Source organism: Lepisma saccharinum, chromosome 28 (assembly GCF_977018435.1).
Source record: "Lepisma saccharinum chromosome 28, izLepSacc3.1, whole genome shotgun sequence".
In the NCBI taxonomy this organism is placed as follows: domain Eukaryota; kingdom Metazoa; phylum Arthropoda; class Insecta; order Zygentoma; family Lepismatidae; genus Lepisma; species Lepisma saccharinum.
In genome coordinates this window covers 23,717,972-23,726,211 of record NC_139256.1, presented here as the reverse complement: position 1 = coordinate 23,726,211, position 8,240 = coordinate 23,717,972, and positions in this window count along the sequence as shown.

Below are 8,240 nucleotides of genomic sequence, written 5' to 3'. Positions count from 1 at the left end.
AAAAGGGAATCATTTGCAGCTTACGCACTTCAATTTGTCATTGAAATCGAAATATGTATAATAGATATTACTCTTCGTTCTTGGTTATGAGTAGTGGGAAAGTACCTATTATAAACTCAAGAAATGATGAGCCCCCCTCAAGCAGGTTTGGCTATACTTAAAACAAGCTCAACATGAGCATATGAGCTTTTTGCTCTAGTGTAGAACCCTGCCTAATCCAAGATTTTTGTAAAAATGCCCTCATGGATTCCATGAGAAATGAAGAGCCCCCTCGGATTGATGAGGCTACACTTATAAAAGGTACTTCTGTGAGATTGTTGTCCATAATCCTGTCAAAAATATGCCCCTCTTGATATTTTTTTGGCCACACTTAAAAGTAGGCCAAGATACACGCATACACCCACACCCACCCACATACATACCTACAACCACCCATATACACACATATTTACTTCCAGTTTAAGTTTAATTGGACCCCAGCCTCAACTTGCATATCCAATATTAAAACAATGCAATATGCAGAGACCCTCTAGAATTGCTCCGTGACCCTCTCATTTCTTACATCATAAACATATGATTTTTCTCCTATGAGAATAACACTACATATGGTGTCATCAGGTAAAGCCTCATGGAATTCACAGATAATTTTAATATTTGTTCTGTCATTCACCACAACCTGTTTCCTTTTTGAAGTATTGATTACAAACATGGGTCTCTGTGCTTTGAATTCATCTGGTGTGTAATACATGTCAGTATTGCCTGTAGTGACCCTCTTGAAAGCCGTAAATGCCTCATATAATTTGAGGAAATCATCCTTGGACATGTCTAAATTGTAATTTTCTCTAGGAAATACCTCATTTCTGCCATTTTTAAGATATATGTTCTTGATGTTGCAGCTATCAAATTTACTTGAATTTTTTTCCTGATTGTTGTGTCTTCCAGTCTGAAACAATACTACCACAAAATCAGGCATGTCATATTGAATACTGGAGAATGAATTTGTAGCATCAAACTCATAATATGTACCAGATGCGGGCTTCTGTACGCATTGATATGTATAAAATTGCAGAGGAATTTGTGGATTTTTTATTATATCAGCTTTGTATTTAAGAGCATAACTGGCCTCATACTCAACAACAGGGATTCTTAGCTCCATAGTCTGAATAATGCATTTGCCTGCATCTGGTAGGGTATTAGGCAGAGCTTCTCCTGTGGGGTTTATTGCACTGTACCTCATCAAAGCATTGTTATCATTTGCAGCTCTTCTAAATGTGATTCTTAAACCACCCTTCCACATAATGTCTTTGTAATCTGAGAAGAATCCTGGCAACAGGCGCATGGGGAACAGCACTGTGTGGTTCTTAGATAATATCTTATCACCAGCCTCAAATCCACCGATTTTGTAGTATGAAGCCTCGGTTTTGGATAATTTTAATGTGGCCAAAGCTGTGGAGGTAATGCCGGGATAATCCACTCTGTTTATAACAACGCCATGCTTTCTGATCTCAATTTCAGAGAATAGATGTGGCACAAAATTGTCTACAAGTCTTATATTAGAATTTGCCGGATAATCTGTTCCATCGAGCTTTACAACATCAAATTTGATGTATAGATCTGCTCTGTGGGGGTGTATAAATCCATCCCCTACATCAAGATCAACCTCAATCTCTGTGTTGGGTTGATTTAAATTTGCAAATGTCCTTCTGTTTGGGGGGAATGATTGTAGCTCATAACTCTCAATATTTTCCATTTTCTTCTTGTATGTATTTTTATTTAAATATTAATTTCTATGATGGCAGTTGTTGTGGCTCCAGCAAAATCAACTAATTCTTCTTTTTCATTAGTGACCATCAATTCAATATTATCTATTCTATTATGACACACAGGAAAATATAATGTTGGGGATGGATTGTAGATGATGGGCTCCATAAATTCAGAATTAGGTTTGAATGTTGCAATGATGCCAGTTTGTTTGTGAGTGCCTATGCCATTTGATTTGGTGATCATACCCTCAGCCACATTACAGTGAATATTCAGAGTCTCTATGGCCAAGAATTTAGGTATATTCATAGCAGTGTGTTTGATGCCTGGTTCAAGTTTTGTGTTGTTCTCAAATCCTAACAGCTCTCCTATAGTACCCAGATCCACTGTTTCTGTGGCAGATACAATTTCTACTCTGTGAGTGACAGAATTTTGACTTAACACTACACCTCTGGGTAATTGAGCATTTAGAGTGGACAGATTATATGGCCCTGGAGTAATGACAATTTTTTCATCCCCTACTGCAATTGTGTTGTTGTGGTGTGTAATATTGGGGATCAGGTACATGCCATAAAATGCTCTGAGAGCTATTGTTTTGGGATACACTATGTCATCATGCAATTTGAGTTTCAATATTGAATTTTGGCTGGTGAGATGGAATACCCCCATGATGTTTTAAATACCACAAGGCTTTTTGAAAATCTTCAATTGATGGTTTATTTATTTGAGACATATATCTAAGAACAGATAAACACAAATGTCCGCAATTAACATCTCTGAAGTTTTGAACACGGGCATTATTGTAATAAAGATTAGATGAATTTAAATATTTTATTAAATTTTCAGGTGGAACACCTCCAAATGAATCAAATACAAATGCCTTATTTTTTAAATATTTAAGATAACAAATCCAGTGAGTGCCTTGATTTTTGTACTCATCCAAATTAACAATGCCACACTCTTTGTTGAGTGGTTGTTCTGGTAAAGAATCAGACATGTACACACCTCTAAAATGTTTGATGCCCAGTGGCTTGATTAAAGCTTCAATATCTTGGTTTGTAAGCGGCTCTTGTTTTTTTAAACTTATTCATGGCTCTCTTAACACCTTTACCTTGTTTCTCCATTGCCAGGTTATGGCGCTTCTGCTCATCTAATTCTGCCCTATTTTTCTTGGCATCTATTACTGTTTTTGCTATGGCAGCTGATCCCCCCGCCAAGCTCCCAACAGCCCCGAGAGCAGCTAAGATGGCAGGGATGGTAAATATAAATCCCCCCACATGTGATTTTTTTCTTGATTGCTGTAATTTTTTTAATTGGGGGGTGCTAAGCAACAATTTCATACCATGCCCCTTTGCAATACAAGAATTTTTTTTCTTGCGCTGCTTTTTTGTTAAAAGGCTGTCAATAGTTTTAAGAGATTTGAGACCTGCATAAGGTATTTGATACATAACACCCTTGGCCTTCATTGTAGGTTTATTATATACATATTCACAACCCCCACCCCAATTTTTGTTTGGTGCTCATAGCTATGGTGGTTCCCAATGCTGCTATTTTTTCACTTAAAGAAGCATCTTTGCTTACAAATCTGCCAAATGCAGCCTCTTCTAATTTCTTGTCTGCAACATGTCTCTTGTCAAGATCAGAATGTGTGTTGTATGCAATATCATGGTCTCTACAAGCAGCATCTAAGGGATTAACACCAGGATCCCCTCTGTTTAATCTATGATCCAGTTTTGTGCCTGGACCACAATATTGATAGCCTGGAATGTGTAGTTCAAATGGCAGCTTGTTTATAATGTCATTAACCAACCCCCGACCCTCAGAAATATTCCAAAATTTAGGTGGTAGAGTATTAATAATTTTTATAAGATACCCAATCCCCTTAGTGTCATTCACTATAAAATTAGACAATTTTGTGCTTATCATGTCCATAATTCCAACCTTTTCATTGTAAAAATTGTTGTTCCCAGCATTTTCCTCCCCAGCTATCACCAATAACCTATCTACAAGTTTCCTGACATCATCAACCCAGACAAATTCTTTGGGCAGGGTGTTGTATTGTTTGATTCCACTGCCAGTCTTGATCTGAGACCATATGGGCTTGATTAAATTGTTGTATTTTGCCCCACTGCTAGACTTGACTCTTTTTTGTGTGGGATCATTGTTCTGGTATAGAGCATCTGATTTTATTAATATTTCTTTGTAATCCTCATAATCCTGATCTGTATAGCTGCCAGGCCTTTTCCTAGTCATGAGTTCCCATAATCCAGGTGTGCCGGTGTACTTAACAAAAGCACCTTTTTCTCCGAGACGAGATTCTGAATATACAATTATATCATCTCCCATAAATGTTACACTGAAATTGCCAATTCTATGTATGATGCTTCCATCAAGCTCTGTGTCAGCATATAAGCCAAACACCTCATCTTTATTGTCTTTAGGTGTGGTTAAATATTTTTGAGCAAGAAGACCCAATTCAATAGGATCCTGACTAGCCTCAATTCTTCTAGGAGCAATAGGACTAGGTGTATGAATACTGGAAAGTGGGGTGAATGGATAATCTAATATGTTCCTAGCAGCTACAGGTACAAGCTCTGTGAGTAAATTTTGATTTTGCTCTGTAACAGTTTTGATATTCTTACCTAAATTATTAATAGCATCAATTACAGGCTGTTCTGTTTGTTTGTGTTTTTCATAAATTCCACGGTTCTCTGATTTCCATCCCTTAAATCTTTTTACAAGATAATCTCTTAATTTAAGATCATCAATTATTGGCCTTTTCATGTTTATTTATATATGTTTCAATGTCTAGAAAATTGTTGATTTTATTTCTGTATTTACCAGTATTAGGTGTTCTTGTCATATCAATTGTAACAAACCCATAACTGTCCTGGTTCCAGCACTTGCTGCAAAATTTGGAAAAATCATTGTAGCTCAAGTCCCCACCTACATATTCATCATGTATATGTTTGAGGTTGGTATGGTCTTGATGAAAGACACATATAAAATTGCTATTGTCTCGGATCAGCTGCTTGGGTATTTTTGAAAAAGTCAGTGCCAGGTAGAAGCAATCAATGTTTTTGTGCCGGCCCTGTGTAAAGAAATTTCTAACCTTGTTTTGATTATCCAATATAATATCATCAAACACAACAACAGAATTATCGAGACATTCATGGAGTGGCTTAACATCTGGTTCAAAAGTTGCAATATCCAATCCATCATATAGCTTCATCAGCTGCTGATATTTTAATTGTTCCAAGCTCTTAGAAAAAATATACAAGTGCCTGTTTTTCCAGTCTAACCAGTTGGGTGCCAATAAAAAATTATCAACCATTAGTGTAGTTTTACCACAAGCAGATGGCCCAACAATAAGACACCTAATATTATCAGGTAGCAATTTGCCATTTCACTTATTCTGTTGTTCAGGTTCTGGTAGCCTTTTTATAACATCCCAGGTGCTCATATTATTATTTTGTTTGCATCGATCCAGCTGTGTTCTGGAAGTCCCAGCCATTTGACAAGTAACTTGTTGCCTTTTCTGCGGATGATTTTTTCTATGAGATATGTGTCAGGCTGTTTAGTTTTGCTGAGCTCTTGTTCATAGAACCGGCCTTTGAGAATTTCTCCTCGGTGATCCTTTATTATATATGTGTTAAGGGTCCCGGGTTTAACCTGAACCACTGTAAATAATTCAGTGCTCCAGTTTCTTGTAAAGTCTCTCTTGAATAAGTGCTTATATTTGCTGATTCTTACTTGATCACCAATCTTGTATTTGGCCTTTCTTGTTGTTGGCTGATATTTAGGATAATAAACAGTGCTGATCAATTTTTGCTCATCAGATGAAGTTACTTCAGAGGGTTTCAAGTTGATTGTGGAATGGACCGAGTTGTTATATTTATGTAGAAGTTCTGGAAGAATATTAATCCATTTATAATTACCCTGCAGTGTAAATTGTTTATACATAAGATTTTTTAAGGTTCTGTTGAATCTCTCTACAATTGAGGCCTTGAGGTCACTGTAACTCGAATAATGTTGTATTGCCTGGCTTTTAATAAATTGTTGAAACACTGAATTATAAAATTCTTTGCCATTATCTGTTTGCAAATAGCGCGGGGATCTTCCACTCTGATTGATAATTGTTCTGAGGGCTTCTGTAACACATGTTCCAGTCTTGGATTTGAGTGGCACAGCCCAGGCAAATTTTGAAAATGTGTCTATTACAGTGAGTAGATATTTGTAGCCCTTGTTGATTTTGTCTAAGTTTTTCAACTGTCCACTTGCCATTTCAATCAAGTCGCTTTGCCATAAATCATCTATGCCCTTTGTGACTACTGGGAGTCTCTTAAAATTATGTCTGGCCTGTCTGTGCAATTCATCAACAATAATTTGTCTAGACATAATATGTAAACAAGAATATTGCAACTATAGGGTGTTCAGCAGCTGAGACTGCAGGATTTTCTAAATATAATTTGTCTCCAATTTGTATTTTAAATTCCAGAGAGCCATCATCTTCAGTATAGGCTGTTTCCAATGTATTGGGATCTGTAAAATCCTCCAATTCTACACTGGTGATTTTCACTTTGTTATCAGCATTTGTTATTGATAAGGTAGGGTAGTGGTGTGCCTGTGGTTGAAGCCAATATTTGATCTTGATTGGTCTCAATGTGCCCCCAACAAAAAATTGGTAATAAAATTGTGCAGGGGACAGCATATATATTTTGCCACCTGGTGTAAATGGAGAATCATATTCTTTGTTGGGGATGCTGTACAATTCAAGAATTACTGAATGTTTTGGATTCTCGATTATGCCTGTTATTTCCTTTTCTGCTGTGAGCAATCTGCTTGTTACAGATTCAAGGTGCTCATTGATGGTCCTAACAACATCATCATGGCCTGGCTTGATTTTTATGTCCACAACAAGTTTTTTGTATTGTTGCACAATTTCTTGTAGCTGGGTGGCAAAAACAGACAGAGCATTTGCTTGATTGGATTCCATGGTCCCTAGCTGTTGCTTGATATTAGCTACAATTTGTTGCAAATTTTCAACAACTGCCAATTTTGAATTTTGAGCTGTAAGATCATGGACCTGTCTTCTGATATCCTCAAACAGGGCATGCAGTTCATTAATATGTTGATTGGTTGGAAGAGTGGCCACTGTCTGTGTGAGATGTTTGATCTCTGCTTGGATATTTTTGATATCTTCTGATTTCAATATCCTATTCACTGCTCTCTTAATATTTTTAAGTTCCTGCGATGTAGGCAGATTTGATACTGTATTTTGCAAAGATTCAAGTGCCAATTTCACATCATTTAATTCAGAAGCATGAGCCACATTTTGCATAGCATTTTGGAGCAGGGCTATATCTGCCTGAGTGGGTGTTGATTGTTGTAAAATTTCAAGTTTTGTTTGGATATCATCTATCAAGTGATGAAAATGAGATAGTTCAGATTCAGTGTTGAGGTTTTCAAGCTTTGTGATTTGTTGGTGGACACTGACAAGGGTATCTACAATCCCAGGCAATCTGGATTCTAGTACATTTGCCAAATCACTTTGCACTGCTGCTATTGTACCTTCAAGATGGGTTATGGAACTTTGAATTTTTCCAAAATCTTCATATGTTTCAAGTTGCAGCTTAATATTTGCTACACTCCGAGTTATTGCATTTAAAGAATCAGAAGATGGCAAATTGTTCATAAAATTTTCAAGTGTCTCAATTTTTTCTTTAACCTCGGCTATGGCATTGTTCAGAGGGTCCAGATTAGGTATTTGGAGTGACTGAATCTGTTCTTTTAGAGTGGAAATCACTAGATCAAAATCTTCTTGTGATTTTATGCTTTTGACAATTGTTTGGAGCTGTGCCTGGACATTATTTATCTGCTCTTCCAATTGTTGTTTCAATTGCTCAGAGTTGTTAGCCTGGGTCTTAAATTTGGCTTGAAGAGCTGCAACAGCCTCTTCTAAACTTTGAAAATTATCTAATGTGGCCAAATCAGTATATTTCTGAAGCAGCAATTTGAGTTCAGAATCAATTTTAAGAAGAGGGTCCATGCATTGTGATTGCAAATTTGTAATTTCTAATTGAAGACTGGCATTGAGTGTGGTTTGTAAAGCTTGTAAATCACTTCTTAATTTCTTGACTCTGACATCAAGCATCAGAATCTCATCACTGTGATCTTCATGTCTTGTATGGCCAAAAATATCATTAGGCATTTTGTTTAGTAGTTATTTATTATAGAGTATCTGATTCTTAATTCTATAAAAAAGGGTATAAGCTTGTCATATGATCCAGGGACCTCAATATATAAGCAATCACCAGCAGAAACAGTATATACAGTGCCAGAAATCATGTTTGAGTGTTTAATTCTGTAAATATTTCTCCCTATTGAAATTTTAACATCACCCTCAGGAGTTGTAATAAATTGCAATTGCCCACCTACAGGTAATTGGTAATGATTTAAATTATTGTTAAATATGTACA